The 20,577-nt window shown below is 36.7% G+C and overlaps 1 long non-coding RNA gene across 1 annotated transcript in view; it reads left to right on the top strand.

The window, feature by feature from the left end:
* The window catches only part of LOC125752578 (uncharacterized), a 36,295-nt gene extending 18,093 nt beyond the window's left edge, over positions 1-18,202 (top strand). Inside the window, exons 5-7 of the long non-coding RNA XR_007402483.1 lie at positions 5,438-5,511; positions 15,841-15,898; positions 17,767-18,202. This is a non-coding gene — a long non-coding RNA (uncharacterized LOC125752578). The remainder of the gene's footprint in view (positions 1-5,437; positions 5,512-15,840; positions 15,899-17,766) is intronic.
* Positions 18,203-20,577: the final 2,375 nt, after the last annotated feature.

Here is a 20,577-nt window from a genome sequence, read left to right as displayed (position 1 = left end):
ATTTCTTGGTAAAGTCAAAAGGAGATGAATTTAAGTTAGAAATTGGGATTTGAATTTCTACTCTCCCACTGACAGCAATACGATTTTAGATTTCGCTTAACCTCTCTGAGTCTCAATTTCCTTGTATGTAAATTTGAAAAATAATACATGGGCTTGGAAACTTACTTGTAAGTACATTTTTAAATAATACATTTTTAAATACACCTCTGTTATTGTCTGGTACTGGCTTACTGTTTTTAGACTTTAACAGAGATAATGCCGATTCAGAGAAAAATGGGATTATATCAAAACAGAAAAAAAAACAAACAAACAAATAGAAAGTCAGAAATTAACAATAACAATGTAATCTAACTTTTGAGATAAAAATATTGCCTAATAGTATAATTTGAAATAATACCTAACAGATAAATTTGCTTATTTATTTGCCACTACACATAGTTGAAGGATTTATCTCAAGATATAGCAAGGGTATTTTAAATAAGGATACAATAAAATTTTCAATTATATATTTATGAAAAATAATATTATCATTCAGAACTCTCTTAGAAAACATGCTTTTATCTTCCCTTGCCTACCCAGATATCATTTTTCTCATATCATGAGTCCTTTACTAAAATTAAGAAAATTAACTATTTAATTATATTAATTTTACTAATCAGGATGACTTGTTTTAGCTAATTGAATTGCTAGTAATGGGAACAAAATAGATGTTTAAATATTCAATTTCCGTTACACAGATAAGAATCATATTTCTGAGAGACATAATGGTCTTAGGCGATCACCTAGCTCTGTCAAAATGCTGCAAATATTATCAATCACATGTTATAAATAAGACACTCTGAACAAGATTGCAAAGTAATTTGGTTCCAGATAAAACCTTTAATGAAATAGGATTATAATTTGTTTTTTTTTATAATTTGCATGACATTTCAATGAAACTGACTTTTTCCCATAGGATTGTTTTCCCTTAAAAATAGATGATTTTAACTTGCTTCTTTGTTTAGCTTCTATGTGGTTGTTTTTTTTTTTAATTTTTTAAAATTTATTCATGAGAGATACAGAGAGCAGAGATACAGGCAGAGGGAGAAGCAGGCTCCATGCAGGGAGCCTGATGAGGGACTGGGTCCCCGGACCTTCCAGGATCACGCCCTGAGCCAAGGCAGATGCTCAACCACTGAGTCACCCAGATGCCTCTGTTTGGCTCCTTTGTTATTTTAACTAAGCTACCTATAACAACACTGAGTTTCCTGTGTTTTCCTTAAGAAATGATCTTGCTTTCTCTCAAAGAAAACAAAACCAAAAACACAGATTTCAGTTAGGGATGTTAGTTTTAGATACCTGGGCCCTGTGCAGCTACCTAACTGATTGTAAACTGTGGAGGTGCAAAGACTTTACCACACTCTTGTTTGGTAATTATCCTTTAGAGAGTCTAGCTTCTGCCAGGGACTCTTTGGATTTCCCTATTTTGTCTTAGACTAACTTACACCCAAATGTAGCCTCTTCAATAGTTTGCACAATCAGTCCACTTTGACTGCATATTTTACGGGCTTTAGTGCACTCAACTAGAGACTTGGGTGAAGGAGGGGGTGGCAGTCCTCGGTCCTCCCCTCTCCTACCTCCAAAACACACAGGTACTCTCCCCTCCCAACTGTGAGCTTGACCATTGTCTCTTACTCCTACAGGCCCCTCCTAAAGTGCTTAATTCTTCAGTTCTGAAGAGCAAATCAGTACTCTTTGGCTCCTGAGCTCAGGTTAGCATTCCGACACCCCACAAGGAACTCAGCAACTAGGGCCAGGAGATCATATGACTACACTGTTTCAAAAGAAAGATTCACACTGTATCTATATACTACAAAGAAACTCTTCCTCATGAGGTAGATGTAAGTGGCAGGAAAGGCAAGCTCCAACCTGAGGCGCTGTAGGACCTGGGATAAATGCACACCCAGAGATGCTGAATAATTTGGCAGTGGTTAACTGATGCTGATTTTAGTTTCCACTTGAGATTTGCGGAAATGAGGCTAGCCCCTGGCATTTCTGTTCCAAATGAAGATAATGCCCTGAGCTGCTGCCTATGCTTCATTATGGCAGTGAGAAGGGACCAGATCTGACCTGTGTCCTAATTGGGTTAGTTGCAACTAAATAATTCAGATTTAACTATATTTTTGTTTTAAAATTTAATTTTGGATTTTCCTTGACCTTATTACGTACTCTTCAATGCCTCTTTATCTCACTGAGCTGTTCCTTAAAAGAATCGGTGGATGGGACAGTAAGAAACAGCTAATAATACTTGCCATTATGTAAGAGAAAATGGCAATTTTTGAATTAATTCAATCTCTTAATTTGAATTGCATTCAAACAAATGATTTTTCTGCATTAACAGATTTCTGGAAAGAAATGGTCTTGCTTTCTGTCCAAGAAAAACACAAATTTCAGTTAAGAGTGTTAGTTTTAAATACCTGGCAGCTGGTTAAACTGAGAACATCGTCCATACTAATCACTTGATTATTAATCAATCCCCAGTTGACCAGAAGAGATATTTTTATTCTCTTTCTTTTATCTTCCCTCAGTATCAAATTTTGTTTTGACTACCTGTCGTTCAGTTTCTTTTGAAAGGTCAGAATTGTGACTCTTCAACTACACATTTATCTCAACTGCAATATATTTAATGTGTGCTGTTTGGCAAAACTGCTCTCTGCTATAGAGATTATAGAGAAGTATAGAGCATGGTCTTTGGCCTGAAAAAGATGAAATATACTTAGGGGAATAAAAATTAACCCCAGGGATAATTTGGAGAATAACAATGAAGGACTGTATCCATAGAATAAATCAGGCTTTCTTTTTTTTCCCCCAGGCCACAAAATATTATTGAGCTTCTTGTTTTTGCAAGGCATTCTACTTGATACTTGGCATCCAATGCTGAAAAATACAGACGTCCTTGCTCTTGTGAGACACAGCACATGTTAAACAAATAACTGTAAGAATCAGGCAATGACTAAAATGATCGTAAGCACTGTGGAGGAAAAGTATCATGCTGTAAACCTCATAAAAGAAAGCTAACCTAGTTCAGAGAGTTGAGAAGCATGCTCTGAGGAAGTTACATTTAAGTTGGCAACAGCAGGAGGAATAGGATTGGGTGCTGGAAGAGAGTAACACAGAGGAAGAAGGATATCAGAAAGTACTGATGAGGAAGAAATAAGTTGAAGGGTATTTGAGAATGACAGTGACCAAGGCTGTGGGAAGGGGAAGTAGTGAAAGATGATGATGAAAAGCAGCCAGTACCTTCAGGATGTTGTAGGCCACACAAACAATTTTTGATTCTATCCTAAGTGCCATAAAAATCTATTGATAGAATTTTAAACAAGGGTAAGAACTGTGATCAGATTTGCCTTTTAAAAATGTCACTATGGGACGCCTGGGTGGCTCAGTGGTTGAGTGCCTCCCTTCGGTCCAGGGCATGATCCTGGAGTCCCCAGATCAAGTCCTGCATCGGGCTCCCTGCATGGAGCCTGCTTCTCCCTCTGCCTGTGTCTCTGCCTCTCTGTGTGTCTCTCATGAATAAATAAATAAAATCTTAAAAAAAAATGTCACTATGACTACTGAAAGACAAATTATAGGTAGCGAAGGGGATATTCATAGTCTAGGTAGTACAGAATAAAGTTGTGGTCTGGGTTAGTGGCAATGTTGGTTCAGGCAAGTAAAGGAATTTCAATTGTATTTATGCAGTAAAATTAAGAGTACAGTTGACTCTTGGGGGGCTTGTGTGGCTCAGTTGGTTAAGCGTCTGACTCTTGATTTCAGCTCAGGTCATGATCTCAGGGTCCTGGAATATTGCCCCACGTTGGGCTCAGTGCTGGGTGTGGAGTCTATTTAAGATTCACAATTCAAATCCATGTCATTCAAGGATCAATTGTACTTGTACTGTACTTTATGGATCGACTATGTAAGGTAAAGAAGAGGAAAGTGTCAGCAAGGCTCCCAGATTTCTTGCAGGAGCATGTAAGTAGAATGATGAAAAAGTAAACAGAAACTCCACCAGGAAAGATTCATGTAAACTGGGGTAACTGGATAAGATCCGTGCAGGGTATGAGTCAGGAGTGATAGGTTTCAGATGGGTAAGAGAGGGAGGAGCCATTAGGGAAGGATGTCTTTGCACACCCTTGGTAGGGATGGACACATTTTTGGTGTTGAGGATGGTGATACTTAGTCATAGGCTTAGGTAGATAGAGAAATTAGAATCCCTGAATGTCAGTCTTCATTTTGTAGGGGAATGAGCCATTTACAATTTGGACAAGCAAATGACATATTAATTATATTTCTCTTGAAATGAGTCAGAGGGTATTTGGAATTGGGAGAGGCTGCAGACAAAAACACTAAGTATAAAACTGTGCCAGAATGAATAAGCAAAAGACAAAGCCTCCAGTAAGAAAAAAATTCATTTTTAAAACCATGCTTTAAATTCATTAAAATTTTTTTTATTTTGTGTGGTTTTTTTTTTAATAATTAGAAACAGAGCAACAGTAAATTGTACTTTTAAAAGCTATTACATTAGTTCAGTACAAGATCATTGATCGAGGCTGGTGAGAATGAGAATAAAGACAGAAAGATATGAGAAAGTTTTGAGAGAAAAACTAAGAACAGATTAGAGTTAGCATGTGGATGATGAGAAAATAGTAGAGCTATGATTAAAGTAGGAAAGTCGCATGACTTTTTGAAAAATTCAGTGTTGGGAACGTTTAAAGAAAATATTCAGTACTCTCTATAGAAGAAATAAGCCTATTGCTAAAGGAAAAGGTCAAATGGATAAATTCACAGAAAAGAACACATTGAAGACTGAGGACGGGATCCAAGGTTTTACTGGTCCAATGCTTGCTTTTAGCATTTCAATAATAGAGATAATAGGATTTGTATTTAAAGTCAGTAACTAGAAGAATAATGTTTCTTGACAGCTGCATATACACTCACTGGATGAGATTATAAATTAACTTGCTTAAAGCTATTTACTTTAGTTATGTCTGGGCACTGTGGTTTTACTTAGGAGACATGCCAGACGTAATTTACATTATGTAGGTATTAAGGGAAAATCTTGTGATGCTGCTGGCTTATGTTTCAGAAAAAAAGAGAGGGAGAGAGAGAGAGAGAGAGAATTTTTTAAATTACTCATTCAACCGGTTTTATTTTGGATTAATTAATTTCAGAAACTAATATTTTATGACTGTACTTTAGATGAAAGACATGAAGAGTATTAATTGGAGAAAATCTGCTAGCTTCGGTTCAATATATGACACACCATAAAATTTATCCCTAGAACTTGTTTTCGCAAAGTTCATTATTTAAAATATTTCAAATCAAATATAATATATCTACACAGCATTGAGGATTTTAAAGGAAAATTGTTTTAAATTATTTCTAGCATAAATGCTGTATTATTTATTTGCAGAATAATGATAAACTGAAGATTTGTTCTTCCTCTACTAGAAGAACTACCATCTGATTCAACAATTCCACTTCTAGGTATTTATCCAAAGATAATAAAAACACTAATTCAAAAAGACATATGCACCCTTATGTTCATTGCAGCATTATTTACAGTAGCCAAGATACAGAAGCAGCCTAAGTGCCCATAAATACCTGAGCAGATAAAGAAGGTATGATGTGTCTATATACTATGGAATATTACCACGTGATAAAATAGAATGAAATCTTGCCATTTGTGACAACATGGTTGGACCCAAAGGGTGCCATGCTAAGTGAAATAAGACAGAGAAAGACAAATGGTACAAGATTTCATTTATATGTGGAATCTAAAAACCAAAACAAACAGACGAAACAAAACAGAGCACAGACTCAAACACAGAAAACAAACTGATGGTTGCCAGAGGGGAGGTAGGTGAGAGATGGACAAAATGGGTGAAAAGGATAAAAGTACCTCTTCTGGTTATAAAATAAGAGACATGAATCTAATGTACAGCTTAGGGAATAGAGTCAACAATATTTTAACAACTTGGTATGGTGACAGGTAGTGACTAGATTTATTGTGGTGACCATTTCATAATGTATGTAAATATTAAATCACTACAGTGAATACAATGCAGTATGTCAATTATTCTTGAATGAAAAGAAAAAGGATGGACTACCTATTTAGGATAAAATATCAGAAATAGATTTTAAAAAGAAAGAATATAAGGGAAGGAACAGACGATACTTTGCCTCTCCTTATTAAAGATTGATAAGGAATTGCTGAATAAATAACTATTGAATGAATGAATGCATGTCCTATCATCTGTGTCATCTCAATAAGAGGCACACAACAAAGCTATAAATATTCATATTGTTTGAATTTGTACAATACATGAGCCATGATAGTATTCCCACCTCAAACCAGACTTTTTTTCCCTAAAGTCATTTTGAAAATGATCAAGCTTAAAGAAAATCAGCTTATAGTAGATAAACATGTACCAACCACCCAGATTCTATGATTAACTTTTTCTCTACTTGCTGGATAACCTTATTTTCTATCCATCCCACTATCCACTTATCAATGCATCTTATTTTTTGATGCTTTTCCAAATAACTTGCAGATATCAGTACATATCCCCAAATGTTTAAGTATGTGTGATACTAACTGGAGTTTAATATTTTACAGATTTTTTTTTCCTTTTGAGCTCAATTTTACATACAATGAAATGCAAAAACCTTGAGTGTACCATTCAGGAAGTTCAGGTGCATACACTTGTGCAACTTCAAATTTCTATCAAGATACAGATTATTGAAACCCCAGAAATTTCTTTCATACCCTTTCTCCATGCATTCCCACCAACCCAGAAACAACTATTTCTTTTTTTCTGCATAGATTAGTTTCTCCTCTTCTGGAACTTCATATAGCTTATACAGTATATAGTTTTTCTCATAAAATTTCTTTCCCCGAGTTCTCTGTGTTTGAGATTTCTCCATATTGTTGCTTTCCTATTCATTGTTGAGTAGTAAGCAGTCCTCCATATGAGTAGGCCACAGTTTATTCATTTTCTTGGTGGACATCCGGGCTGTTTCTAGTTTTGAGCGACTACAAATAAGTTGCTATGAACATTTGTGTGTGTGTGTGTGTGTGTGTGTGTGTGAACATGTGCTTTCACTCCTCATGAGTAAATTCTGTGCTACAGAGTAGGTGTATGCTTAATTTTAGAACTATTGCCAAACCAGTTTTCAAAGTGATTATAACAATTTCCACTCCCACCAGTAATACATGAGCACCCGGCTGGATCTGCATTCTCATCCACATTTGAAGCTGTCAGTTTTTTTTTTCAGTGTTAGATATTCTGATAAATATAAGTTTTTTTTAATGATGCTTATATTTCTGAGCTTTTCATTTATAGATCACAGAAGTAATGTTTCATTCTGGTTAGGAAGAACTCCAAATACATAATTCTATGAAACGGATTCTTTTTCCTTTTTCTTATTGCCCCCATCTGCAAGATACGACAGCAAGTTTTAGAGACTTCTTGCCTAAGAATCACACAGGAGCATAGGATAAGGAGTTCTAAGTAAGGCTGCCCCTGCTCAGTCTCAAGACTCTGTTGGAAGTCCAGATGGGAGCCCAGAAGATTTGTGAGCTCCATGTGAGGCCTCTCCCCTGCTGTCCTCAACACCATCACTGTCCAGCAAAAGAGTGGGAGCCCAGAGTACTGCATGTTCCTGGCAAAAGCCTCTTCCCTTTGCTGTGTTGTATTCACATCCTTGCCATCACTATCTGCGTGAAGTTGGTCAGAATTCATTTTGTTATGCCCTAAACATGGGATTACTTCTGTCAAGGGAATTGAGGACATCCAGATCATTCCTCTTCTTCTGAGTACAAGTCCCTTTGTCATTCTATTGGCAACTATAAGACATTATACATATTTTATTTGTTTGGGTCCTGCCACTAGGATATAAGCTCCACGATGGTAGAGATTTTTTTTTCCAGTTTTTGTTTATTGTCGTATACTTAGCACTTAGAATACCTGGAACATAGTGCGTGCTTAATAATCATTTGTTGAAGGGATAAATTTCCTTTGATAAGGAAGTTTCATGTCCTGAAATGGGAAAAACTGAATCCTACATATAAATGAGAGAAGCAAACATACAAGTTATTAAAGGACTTGCTGTAGTTCATACAAGTTACTCACTGCAGTATCGAACCTCTGACTAGTCTCCTAACTAACTGAATCTTAGTCTCAAAGTTGAAATATTTTTAGATGTCCACCTTCCCACCTCATACAGAGGTAAATTCTCCTATGTATTTCATATGCCAGCTTTTGATTGACATTTCTAGTGCTAAAGAGACAGTCAACAGTTAAAATAATATTTTTCTTGTCTTGACTCCCATTCTTTTCAGTGTTCTATACTATTAACTTATTTACTCATCACAATGAACTTAACAAGTAGGCATTATTAATATCAGCCAGATAAGAACACTTTATAGAAAAAGAAACTGCAGCTAGAAACGTTAGGTTGGAATTTAAAGCTGAGGAGTGTAGTTCCAGAGTCTTTAACTATTACACTATGCTGCTTGTCAGACACATATGCTGAACAAGTAAGACAGATATGCTGAACAATTTCAAAGGGGGTACAACCAAAAACCAGTTCTATGAGTCTTGAACCCCCTAATTCACTTGGGTAAATAGACACAAAAGGACCGAAGAACTAGATACTGACTAGAATCTTCCCCAGGGGAGGTGGGTGGGGTACTCCTTCTTTCTCTCAAGCCAAGACAAAGAGGCTTCAATGGATCTCTCAGAAAACTTACTCATCCCCTAAACTTGGGAAAGTATGGTGGATTTGTTCCAGACTCTCAGGTGTGAATCTAAATGGCAGAGATGGGCCAGGCAGCTGCTCCAAAGGCAAGGGTAAAAGGATTTTGCCACTAGTTAGCATCAACTTTCCTTTCACACTACTTATAAAAGCAAATACTTTGGAGTGTTCCCTGAGGGCCTCATTGGTCACATCTAGAAGAGAGCAAGTAGGCAGAGAGATAATCTTGGGCCTTGGCCAGTAAGATTGTTTTAGAGGAGCAGAAGAACATTAGTGTTGGGTAGCAAATATCACTATATTCTAAGGGGTTGCAAGAGTAAGCAAGAAGTCACAAGAGAGTAGAGAAAAGCATTAAGCGGGATGAGGGAACTGCATATGAGCACGGGAGCCTCTGAAGAATGCCCACTCTCACTTTCCAGCCTCCCCTATTTCAATTCCGAGGAATCAGAGCTGTAATAAAAGGAGAGTTAGAAGCCTAAGTCAAAAGGCAACTGACTATACCCTTGAATGAAATCAACAGCCTTGACTTGTACATAGGAGCAGCTGTTCTAAATATTGAATCGATGTTGCTCTTTTGTGATTTAAAGAAGCCAAGGAAATTTTAATTACCTAAGAATAAGGTGTAAAATCATGAGACTGCCCACATTTTTATCTAGAGGCAGGAAAGAACTCCCCCACAGAAGCAAAAACAAATAAATCTGCTTTCTGATTACATTTCCTGACACCCACTTATTCAATGTACTGGTTATAATGAAGGACCTCAAAAATCCAGGATTCCTGAGGTCATGATCCAGTCCTTTCTACTACTGATGTGGTGGAGCTCTATCACAGCACCAAGATTTCAGAGCAGATTGGTAGTTTTTCACCTTTTTATTATAGAAATACAAGCTTGTTAATTGCTTTTCTTCTATGATTCGAGGAGAGGATTGCACTCAGACATATGTGAACTGACACCATATTTTTAAAGTAATTTTTGGATTATGTATTCTTGGTGGTTAGGAGTTGTTTTGTTTTGTTTTGTTTTGAAGTAAAGCAGTTTTCAGTCTATGCTTTCAGAATTTTTCTCCTCTACCGATATTTGTTATCTTTGGAACATAGAGATAAAATTTAATGCTAATGATTAGGCATTAAATGATGAACAGGATTTGCTGCCAAATGTGTTTTAAATCAGACAATGTTGTCAACTAAACCTAACCAGATGATTGTTCTGATTTATTAAACTTATCTCTCTATGTATGAAATAAGAGTTGGAAAAATACAAAGTATGTCCAATATTTCCAAATTGGATTCAGAGAGAAATAATCTATGAAATAGGTATATAAATGGATGGGTGGATGGATGGATGAATGGATGGATGGATGGATGGGTGGATGAACAGACAGAGAGAGATAAAATACTAAGTTTTTGATAGCATAGGCTTGATGAAGGAGGGTCATTTAGAGTAGATTTGATCTCTTTCGTGAATAAATAAAATCTTAAAAAAAAACTAGAGTAGGTTTGATCTAATTAGCAAGACCTACCAGGAGGTAGTAGAGAAATCTAAAATGTATAGCCTCCCATCACAAATTATAGCTGCTCTAATTATTATTCCATCTATCGAGGATGGATGATGTCTTAATCTCTATCTTATTCCTCTCTATGATGGAGAAGATGATGATTTTTTTTTCCACATCACATCTCTGTAAAGTATGTCAGTTCAAAAAGGAAAAATGCCTGTGCCCACAAGAGTCTTCCATTGCAGCATCAAGCCAAATTAGCATGGGTTGAGGTTTGTTATGTATGCAGTAATGGGATTCCCAGCTCTTCTTTACCTTTTCCAAGCAACCAATAAATCCCATTCTCCATTTTTTTATTGTGAAAATACAGAGGTTAATACTGGATAGTATTTCAGTTCACCAAATAAGTGGGCCAGGATGAGTTGCAATATCCTGTTTAAAAATCACAGAAATAATTTCAGAAAGCATTCAATGACTATCTCCAGATCATCAATAATCTGGGTGTATCAATATTTATCCAGAAAAACATAGAAGGAGGTGGCTAGTTTCCAAAAATAGCACAAAACAATTCCAAAGTCGCCAACAATATATGAAGGAAGGGATGCTCTGGGACTTGTCAACCTTGTAGTTTAACAAGGCCACTTGCCTGCCCACTTACTTCTCCTTCCTTATCTTAGAGCACTGATACCCAGACCAAAGAAGTTTAGGTAGATCTGTTGAAAGAGAGAGGCCACATGGAGAAGCAATAAAGAGCCGGACATTCAGTAACAGCCACTATTTCACTGTAACTATGTGAATAGTCTGAGCAAGATCAGTAGGGAAAGTTCACGTATGGGCCCCAATCAACCACAGAATCTGAGATATAACAAAATGATTGTCACATTAAGCCACTATAATTGGGGCTGGCTTGTTACACAACAATAGATAACTGAAAGAATAAGATCCCTTAAATCTTGTCCTCCCTTAAACATGTTGAATTTCAGTTTCTTTTTTCAAGCAAACAAATAAGCAAATCTACTACTATTAAGGCATTGAAATTACTTTTTAAATTGGTTCTTGACTTTTTACCCCACACATGACATGTCATCTATCTAGAAAACATATCACATGAAAAGTCCCAACCCAGACACACCATGACAGAATGGACTACACTATTCCCTTCCCCTGAGAGGCAAATAACAAAATTAATGAACTACACAACCACTCCAATTACAAATGTTGCTATCCAAACAAGGCCTTGTAGAAAGCCAGCACAGTGACAAGAGATAGCCAAAATAGACTGAGCCCATTTGTTTTGAGATTCTGTGCCAGAATTAAAATGGTAATACTGTGTGGTTACATTTTGTGCAGATTTGAATCTTAAAACTGTGAGCTGGTGAGATGCAAAATACTAACTCTTACTTTATAATATAAATCTCAGAAATAAAAAGGAATCTTAAGAATCACAGGGTTTCAGAGGCTACTAGCTACTATTTACAAACTGAGTTTACATTTTTAAAAAGATTTATTTATTTATTTGAGAGAGAGAGAGAGAGAGAGAGCGCTGACATACTCACAGGAGCACACAAATGGGGAGGGGGTGTGAGGAACAGGGATAGGGAGAGAGAGAATCCCAAGCAGACTTCCCCCTGAGGGGGGCTTGATCCAGGGTCCCTTGAGATCAGGACCTGAGCCCCAATCACCAGTCAGAGGCTTAACCAACTGAGCCACACAGGTGCCCCAGCAAACCGAGTTTATGTTACTGTCACATGATAGTTATACTAGCGGGTAAACAGAAAGACCAAGTATAATCTAGAATTAACTGAGTTTTCAATTTTGAAGGCTGTGAGGGGTAAGATGTTTTACATACAATGTCACTGCCCAGAGTGTTTCAATCTATGCTACCTAAGGTGGATGTGGAGATGAGTGAAGAGGAGAAACAGCTTTCAACACATTTTTTGAAGACTTAAGAACTCTGTCTACAGAAGCAAAACACCAACATTTAAAGGGCTCTCTTAGAATTCAGGAGATCCGAGTGGACTCTATATTTTTTTTAATTTTTTTTTATTTTTATTTATTTATGATAGTCACAGAGAGAGAGAGAGAGGCAGAAACACAGGCAGAGGGAGAAGCAGGCTCCATGCACCGGGAGCCCGATGTGGGATTCGATCCCGGGTCTCCAGGATCGCGCCCTGGGCCAAAGGCAGGCGCCAAACCGCTAGGCCACCCAGGGATCCCCCGAGTGGACTCTAAATCTAAATCTGCCACTTACCAAATGAGTGATGTCAGATACCTTACTTAGCTTCTCCTTAAGTAGTTCAATGATGGGATTTATCTATTCTATTCCATTTATTTATTCACTAGTGAACTTTTTTGAGTGTCTACAATGAGCCAGGCACTCTACAATGAGAATATAAACATGAATATATTGCGATTGTTGGTACAATAGGACTGATAACACTTTATAGGGAACAGAAATTGTGTATAATAATCTCCAGAGTATACTTTAGCTTGAAAACTTTGTAATTTGGATTCCCCTTGATGTTCCAACACAAACTAAAATTCAAAATGAAAAAGACAAGCTGAACGCTAATTTTATTTCTGTTACAACCCTGAAGCTATTAAGGGAGTAAAACATGTTCAAAAAAAGGCTCTTTGCTTTGATAGCATAATAGCACCCCTATATAGTTTTGTAATATTCAATGAAATGTTCCATAAACTACAATATAATCACCGTGCAAAGGTATATTTATCTTGTAATATTCTGTTGACTTGCAGAAAGTCCTTCATTTAAGTGTTAAAAAATTGAATGGATAAATTGAAACACTATAATAATATTAAAATTCCTTGTACTTTACTTTTGCAAGACTGAAAAATCAGTCCTCATTCCTTTTTTTTGGAATCTAAATGCAACGATGTCTTGGGGATTTATGAGAAGTGGGAGGAGCCTTGGAGAGAATTTGTCATATTTTCAGGATTTCACAGTAGGGTCTTCAGATTACCTGCCTCAAAAGTCTTTAGGGATTGGACACCAGGGCGGCTTAGTGGTTGAGCATCCGCCTTCGGCTCAGGTCATGATCCCAGAGTCCTAGTATTGAGTCCCAATTGGGCTCCCTGCATGGAGCCTGCTTCTCCCTCTGCCTATGTCTCTGTCTCTCTGTGTCTCTCATGAATAAATAAATACAATCTTTAAAAAAATCTCTAGGAGTTTATTAATAAAAGCAAATTCAGATAATTGCCCGGTCCTAGTGAAAGAGAATTTTTAAGGCAGGTCTTGGGATTCTTCATGCTAATAAGCTCCCATTTGGTTCATACACACCCCAGTTCATGAGTTACATGTTATATTCCTGCCAGATAGAAAACTGAGGCACTGAGAAATTAAGTGACTTATTATTACTAAGTTGTCTAATAAAGTTCTTCCTAAAAGCCAAAGAGAGCAAGAGTGGCATTTGTGAATAGGTTCTACGGTGGAAAGGAAGAAAAAGAAAAAAGATGTGAGAAAGATTGAGAGCATTTTTTCCAGTCTGCTTTTTCCGTGTTTGGATCTATGATGAGTATATTTATTCCTTTCTATCCCACTGAGAACATTTCTTCAGCTCTTCACTATTCAACGGGAATTTTAAATGCTGTTGACCTAAAGTCTGCTTCAAATCATTTGACAAGTAAGACAAGTAAAGTCACAATAACTCTATTCTCTCAGAATCATGTCAAGCTTAATACATATTCAAGACAGAGTAGAAGGGAGAAAAACTGTTCCCGCACAAACGACAGAATATATTTAACATCACCTGTGTCTCATAGATAGTCTGGGTGACACAGAATGCGCTTATTAAAACTATACCGACACGAGTAGTTGTAGTTCATAATCCTCCATCTTAAGATAGGTAATTTATTGTTTAGAAGCAAATATATAATTGAGTAAAATACCTTGGTCTTTAAAACTTAAACTATGAAATCACCATCGACCACAAATAAACTCCCTAGGTTTGCCTTAGTCTGTGCTATCCTTACATTTAATTAGTAAGAAAGATATATGCACTTCATATACCAGATAGATACATAACTGGTGTTTAATGATTGTTTAAGCCATAAATCATACTTTGTTCAAGGAGATTTTGAATAGGTACAAGATTGTATATGTTTTATCATGTGTAAATAAAACATATTTTAAGATAGTTAATATATTTATTCGTATATGCCCTATTAATGTATGAAGAATGAAGAGTATTTCGTAGATATCTATGCATATGTTTTATTATCTCAAATATATTTCCTTGTGGGAAAATAGAATTGTAAAAGTCTTGTCCTTTGGAAACCAATCTCCTGAGAACATGGTGCCAGATATTTACGACACTTTCTTTAAGAAAGAAGAAAACAGAGACCCATTTTAAAATTAGCTTTGGGGCAACTGTTACTTGGACAAAGAACACTGGTGTTAGTAAGATCGTCCTGTCTGGATTAAGGTTGTATGCCACACTGCTGGTAGAAATTAATTTTTATTTGATATTGAATTCTTGATGAAGTTTTAACTTGTCAAGAGTTGTAAGCTTATAAATGTGTGTATATGGTGAAATTTTATTCAATTAAGTCTCATAATGCTCTAGGTATTTTACTGTTCTGAAAAGGAGATCTCTGAACATGTTGTTTCCTGTACCCACAGGCTAATCCTCAAAGTGTACATTCATAACTGAACATTAGTTACGATTTTAAAATAAATCCTGTGGCATTTACAAGTCAAACATGCATTATTTCCTATACAACACAGCTTTTTATGTTGACATTTTTTTGAGTATAAAATGGAATTAAGGGCTTTTCATGTCCTTATTCTTAAAGATGTCAAGAAATCTCACATTTAACAAGATTACCAATGGAAATAAACTGGAAGTGCAGTGTTGATGCATATGTACTTCTAAAGAATCAATGTAATGCTCTAGTACACTCCAAACTACATGTTCCTGTAAATATATTAATTTAAAGACTAACATACTTAGAGGACTTTTATTCATCTCTCTTGACATAAAAGCATGTCACTGCAACTTAATAATAAAGCAATAGGTAATCTTTTTATGTTACCCATTTATTTGTTTAAATTTTTAAAAAGATTTTATTTATTTATTCATGAGAGACACAGAGAGAGAGGCAGAGGCACAGGCAGAGGGAGAAGCAGGCTCCATGCAAGGAGCCCAATGCAGGACTCGATTCCCGGACTCCAGGATCACACCCTGGGCCAAAGGCAGGCGCTCAACCACTGAGCCACCCAGGCGTCCCTATGCTACCTATTTATTTAACCATGAGATTTCACAGAAAGCTAGTCAGGATATTGAACTATAAACCTTAACTAAAAACGGGAGAATATTTGGCACAAACACTGAAAAAATAATAATTATGTTATAATCCTTACGGGAATGGATATTACCTTATGCCGGAAACCACCTTCCTACCTAGTATTGTAAAATCAAACTTGTTGATGAAGTCCTAAAGAAGTGTTATTACTACTTATATGTATTGAAAGGCTGCTACATTTCACACACTCCGCTAACACTTAAAATATTTTTGTTGTTTGTCTTATTTAACCTCGCAGCAGCCCTGTGAGTTAGCTGTGTCACAACTGAAAAAAAATTGCGCTAAAATGGATAAAAGTAAGTGGGGTACAGTTGACGTGAGGTAAATCTACAACTTTAAATCTGAGCCTGTTTCCAAATTTTAATGCTTAAAATAGACTCATTAACTTTTAAGGAAATCATTTTGAAATGTAAATATCTGTTCTATGTAGGTATGTCTCCAGGAAAATGCCTTTGTTATTACACCCATGAAAATTATGTTGGCTGAAAGTAAATTATGGTTTCAGTCACAGCATACAAGTGAGGCAGCAGATTATCACAGTGGCTGGACCTCTGTTTAGAATATACATTTTTGAGTCTGATAAGCTGGGTTAAAATCCCAGCCTTGTTGTTTACTAGCTGTGTGACCTTGAGCACATTACTAGTATCTCCATACCTTCATTATAATATCTGCGAAATAGACATATTAAGAATACAAATACTCATATAGAAGATTGAGTTCATGTATATCAAGTTCAGTGCCTATGGGTAGTAAACGGGATGCACACGTGAACTACCGTTCTATCACACCAAATATTCGTGGTTCATGATCATGACATTATAGAGACAGATACCAAGTGTTATATTTGGAGAGGAGACGAAGGAAATCTGGAATTAGAAGAAGGAGAATATGTACCTTTAGCTAATTATTGAGATAAAAGTGAACAGACTCATAAAAATAAGAGCTGATTATGGCATTTATATTTAACCTAGAATAAATTAACTTATTCAACAAGTATTTACAGAATGAATTGTGCACACCAGGCATTATGTTAGACATAAGAGATGTTAGAGTAAAGGAAAAAGGCACCACTCCTGAAAAAGAAGAAAATCTTGACATATGCGACAACATGAATGAATCTAGAGGACATTATGCTATGTGAAATTAGCCAATCACAGAAGGACACATCCTGTGTGATTCCATTTGTGTGAGGTTTCTAAAATAGTCAAACTCATTTAAAAAAATATAATATAATGGTTGCTAGGAGCTAGGGGAAGGATATGAAGCAGGACTTGTTCAAAGGGTATAAACTTATGTAAAATGAATAAGTTCTAGAGATATGCTATACGACATCCTTGTGCATAGTTAATAAGACTGTGTGTTGCATACTTCTATTTTCTAAGATGGTAGATATCATGTTAGGTGTTTTTCCTATAGTCTAAATATATTTTTTTCATGTAAAAAGAGGCTCTATCCCTGCCCTTTTAAGGCTTACAATTCAGATTTGTACCAATAACAAATGAAGCTCAAATCAAATGACCTTGCTTAGTGCAGCTATGAAACTGAGATTCATTGTAGTCTCCCAAATCTGTTCAGCATAAATAATGTCTATTGAAATAACTTATTACTGCAGCATTATATACAGAAAAAAATCCTCTGGATAAGCCTTAATGTCAGTGAATGTAGCACAGATTTATGTGAATATAAATCCCTCATTAGATTTAGGAGGGAAAGAAGAGTAAACTTCTGTACAAAGTGTAGATTTAGGCAAGTAGCAATTGGCAGCAAGGTAAAAAAATATTATAAGGGGCATGGTCAAATGCCTAATGTTCTTTTATTTTCATCTTACTTTAAAATGATACCTAATTTCCTATAAATTAGGATTTTCTTATAGAGTAAAATTATATAATTACAATCATTTCAATCACTTCTATAGAAAAAAGTCAAGCTGCATTAAGTAGATATTTTTAAAGTTTTAGCAGTTAGCAACTTAGAAGACAAAGTCAGCAGAAACTGACTCTAAATAATGGAAACAACAAGGTTGGTTGGTTGGTACTATCAAATTAGACTAGAAAGACCATTAAAAAATTAGTTTCATTGTTTGTTGTTTGACTTTTAGATTGTAAGAAATCTGTTAAGGATCGTCAGTGTTCATCAAATATCAATGTGTCCTGCTTTATTTCAGAGACCTCACATGTCTAGCCGGGTAAAGGAGGTGACTTAACCACCAATTTATTGCAAGAGGAAGTGAAGATATGGGTTGCTTTGCTTTAAGGCAGCCGAGAGTGTGTGGGTCTCTTCAACTCTTTTCTTCTCTGTGTAGCTGGAAACAATTTGAAGAAGATGGAGTTGCAAGATGGAAACAATCTAGATTGTTCAGTCATTAGTTAGAACAAAGTTCTTGTAGAAGAGCCACCTGAGTCACGCTGGATGTGATGTGAATGAGAAATAAACCTTTTGTAGGAAGCCTCTAAAATTTGGGGGTGGTCTGTTGCAGAAACTGGCATTAATTACTTTGGCTAATATATAGGATTATTATCACTTATTTTGGTCTAAATCTCAAGATTCCCTTGGGGAAAACTTTTATGCCTTTTTGATTATAACTTCCTTCCTGGCCTTTGTGTTACCACTGCTGCATGTTTTCTTTATATCATTGTTGTTAATCAGTAGGTAGACTCTGACCTTTTGTGCTTGATGATTGTTACGGAGTGGCTTCCTCGCCCCCCCCCCCAAATTCTATGCTCTCCCTAATAAGCTCCAGAAAGAAATGGAACTCTGATGATGTCATATAGGGTTTTATTTTATTCATTATCTCTAGAGTTCAGCACCATCTCATTTAGAATTCTTGATTTATGTATGTGCTCTGTAAATAGTATTCCCCACTCATTTCAGTTCCTTTATCCCCCCCAAACATCAAAAAAACCCAAAGAAATTCATAATCTATCAATGCAATCTAAATTTTTATCTAGTCCAGCACATTTAATGCCATGATCACTGAAATACTCTTCATAATTGACCCCAGAAGCTACACAAAGATTTTCCATCTTGACCTAATTATGGCCACAGGAAAGATTCAAACCATCTAGAGAAAGGATATGGCATCTATGTTTACATCCAATTCCCACTGGAGATAAAGTAGATAAAAGGAATAGAAACCAGCCCTTCAAACTGGATGGAACACAGTATTTCTGGAATGGTGCAATAAAGACAATAAAAATCCACTTCTCCATAAGAGCTATGAGAAACTGTAGATAATTGGCAACAATCACTTTCTCAGAACTACAGAAATTAACCAAAGGCTTGTGGTAATCTGAGGAGAAATGAGAGAATCTTGATTAAAAACAGTGCGCTTTACAGTATTTTAACTTGCCCTTGCCCAACTCCATGATAGTCTTGAAAACCAGCAGCTTCCCAGCCATGATGGTAGCTGTTAAAACCAACAGGTTGACACACTGGAATTTGGCAGACCAGGTGTGGGGCACCGCAAAACTCCTCATCCCCTGAGAACAGTTGCAAGTGTACCCGTCTGGTAGCTTCCAGAAAAACAAAACAAACAAGACAAACACCCTATTAATAAGACTTGGGGAAGAAATCTGAAAATTTATATTGTCCCATCACAAATTAGAGCTGCTGTATGTAGTTGGCCTTCCATTTAAGGAGGATGATGTCTAAAATCCCACCCTATTCCTCTAAAGCTCCTTCAGATGGAAAAGGTCATGACCTTTTCTATCTTCCTGCATCGCATCTCTGTCAGGTAAGTCAATTCAGCGAGGAAGAATGCCTGTACAGAGGGAGATATCAGATGGGATATGTACTTAGTGAGGTCTTCTAGTTTTCCTGGTCATGCCTGGTCCTGTGGTTGGCAACGGTACTCTCCATGGCTGGCACTGAGACAGAGGGAGTAAATTTCATGTGCAAAATGCAGGAAACAAAAGTCTTCCAACCCATAAAGCAAAGACCTCTCCGTAAGCTAGTCTTGTCTGGAGTAGTTGGCTCCCCATTGGTGACTATCTTCAAAAAAAATGGGTGATGATAATTTGGTATCATAATTCCAGATTTTGGAAAGTCCTGAGGGTGGGCCTAGCCAGTTATATCCTTAACCGATTCGCCCTGATGTTCTCAAATACTTAACTTACAGAGTTGCCAAAACTGGCTCTAACAAATCATGCCATTTGGATCTAAAATGTGAATTTCAGACGTATTTTCTAAAAATGTACCTTCAGCCATCTTGCTGTGTCTTCTGCAGGTTATACTACCATCATTAAGCATCACCCACAGACAGTGCATCATAGCTTCTGTCTGTCTGTGGGCATCTAGTCTCTGACTTGCCCGGAGAGACTGAGGGCCACAGTCTAACTAGAACCTGCAAAGCACATCCAGATCTGAACCAATCCTGCTTCCTAGAACTCTCGCTGGTTAGATTTATGCAGTATTGTGATTAACATAGACCAGTGATTCTCAATCATGGCCACACAGCATGACCAGATAAACAAACAAGTACTCACTGGAGGCCATAGAAGCGAACATCTAACATAGTTTTAAGAACCTTCCTGTTTATTCTAATGCGCTGGCAGCATTGAGGAGTGGCTTGGACTAATCAGAGCACAGAACTGAGATTCATCTTACAAACCATGGGGGCTAACATTTTGGAAAGAAAGTTATGGATAATTAGGGGAACCATGATGTCCAATACAGTAATATTGCTGTTAAAAAAAAAAAATCCTTGCCTAAAAAATAAAGGATTGCCTAACTGCTCAGCCAGTTCAGTGGGTGGCCTCTTGATTTCGGCTGGGTCATGATCTCAAGGTCCTGGGCTGATGCCTCACACATGGCTCTGTGTTCAGCAAGCAGTCTGCTTGAGCTTTCTCTCTCTCTCTCTAAGCACCCCCGACCCTAATCTCACAGGTGCACACTCTCTCTAAAGAAATAAATACATTAAAAAAATTCCTTGCTTTAATAGTATTTACCCAGAGAAATAATTGAAAAAATAATCCAA

This window comes from Canis lupus, chromosome 15, assembly GCF_003254725.2.
Source record: "Canis lupus dingo isolate Sandy chromosome 15, ASM325472v2, whole genome shotgun sequence".
Classification (NCBI taxonomy): domain Eukaryota; kingdom Metazoa; phylum Chordata; class Mammalia; order Carnivora; family Canidae; genus Canis; species Canis lupus.
The sequence above is the reverse complement of the archived record's forward strand: the minus strand, read 5'-3'. Positions and strand labels throughout refer to the sequence as shown.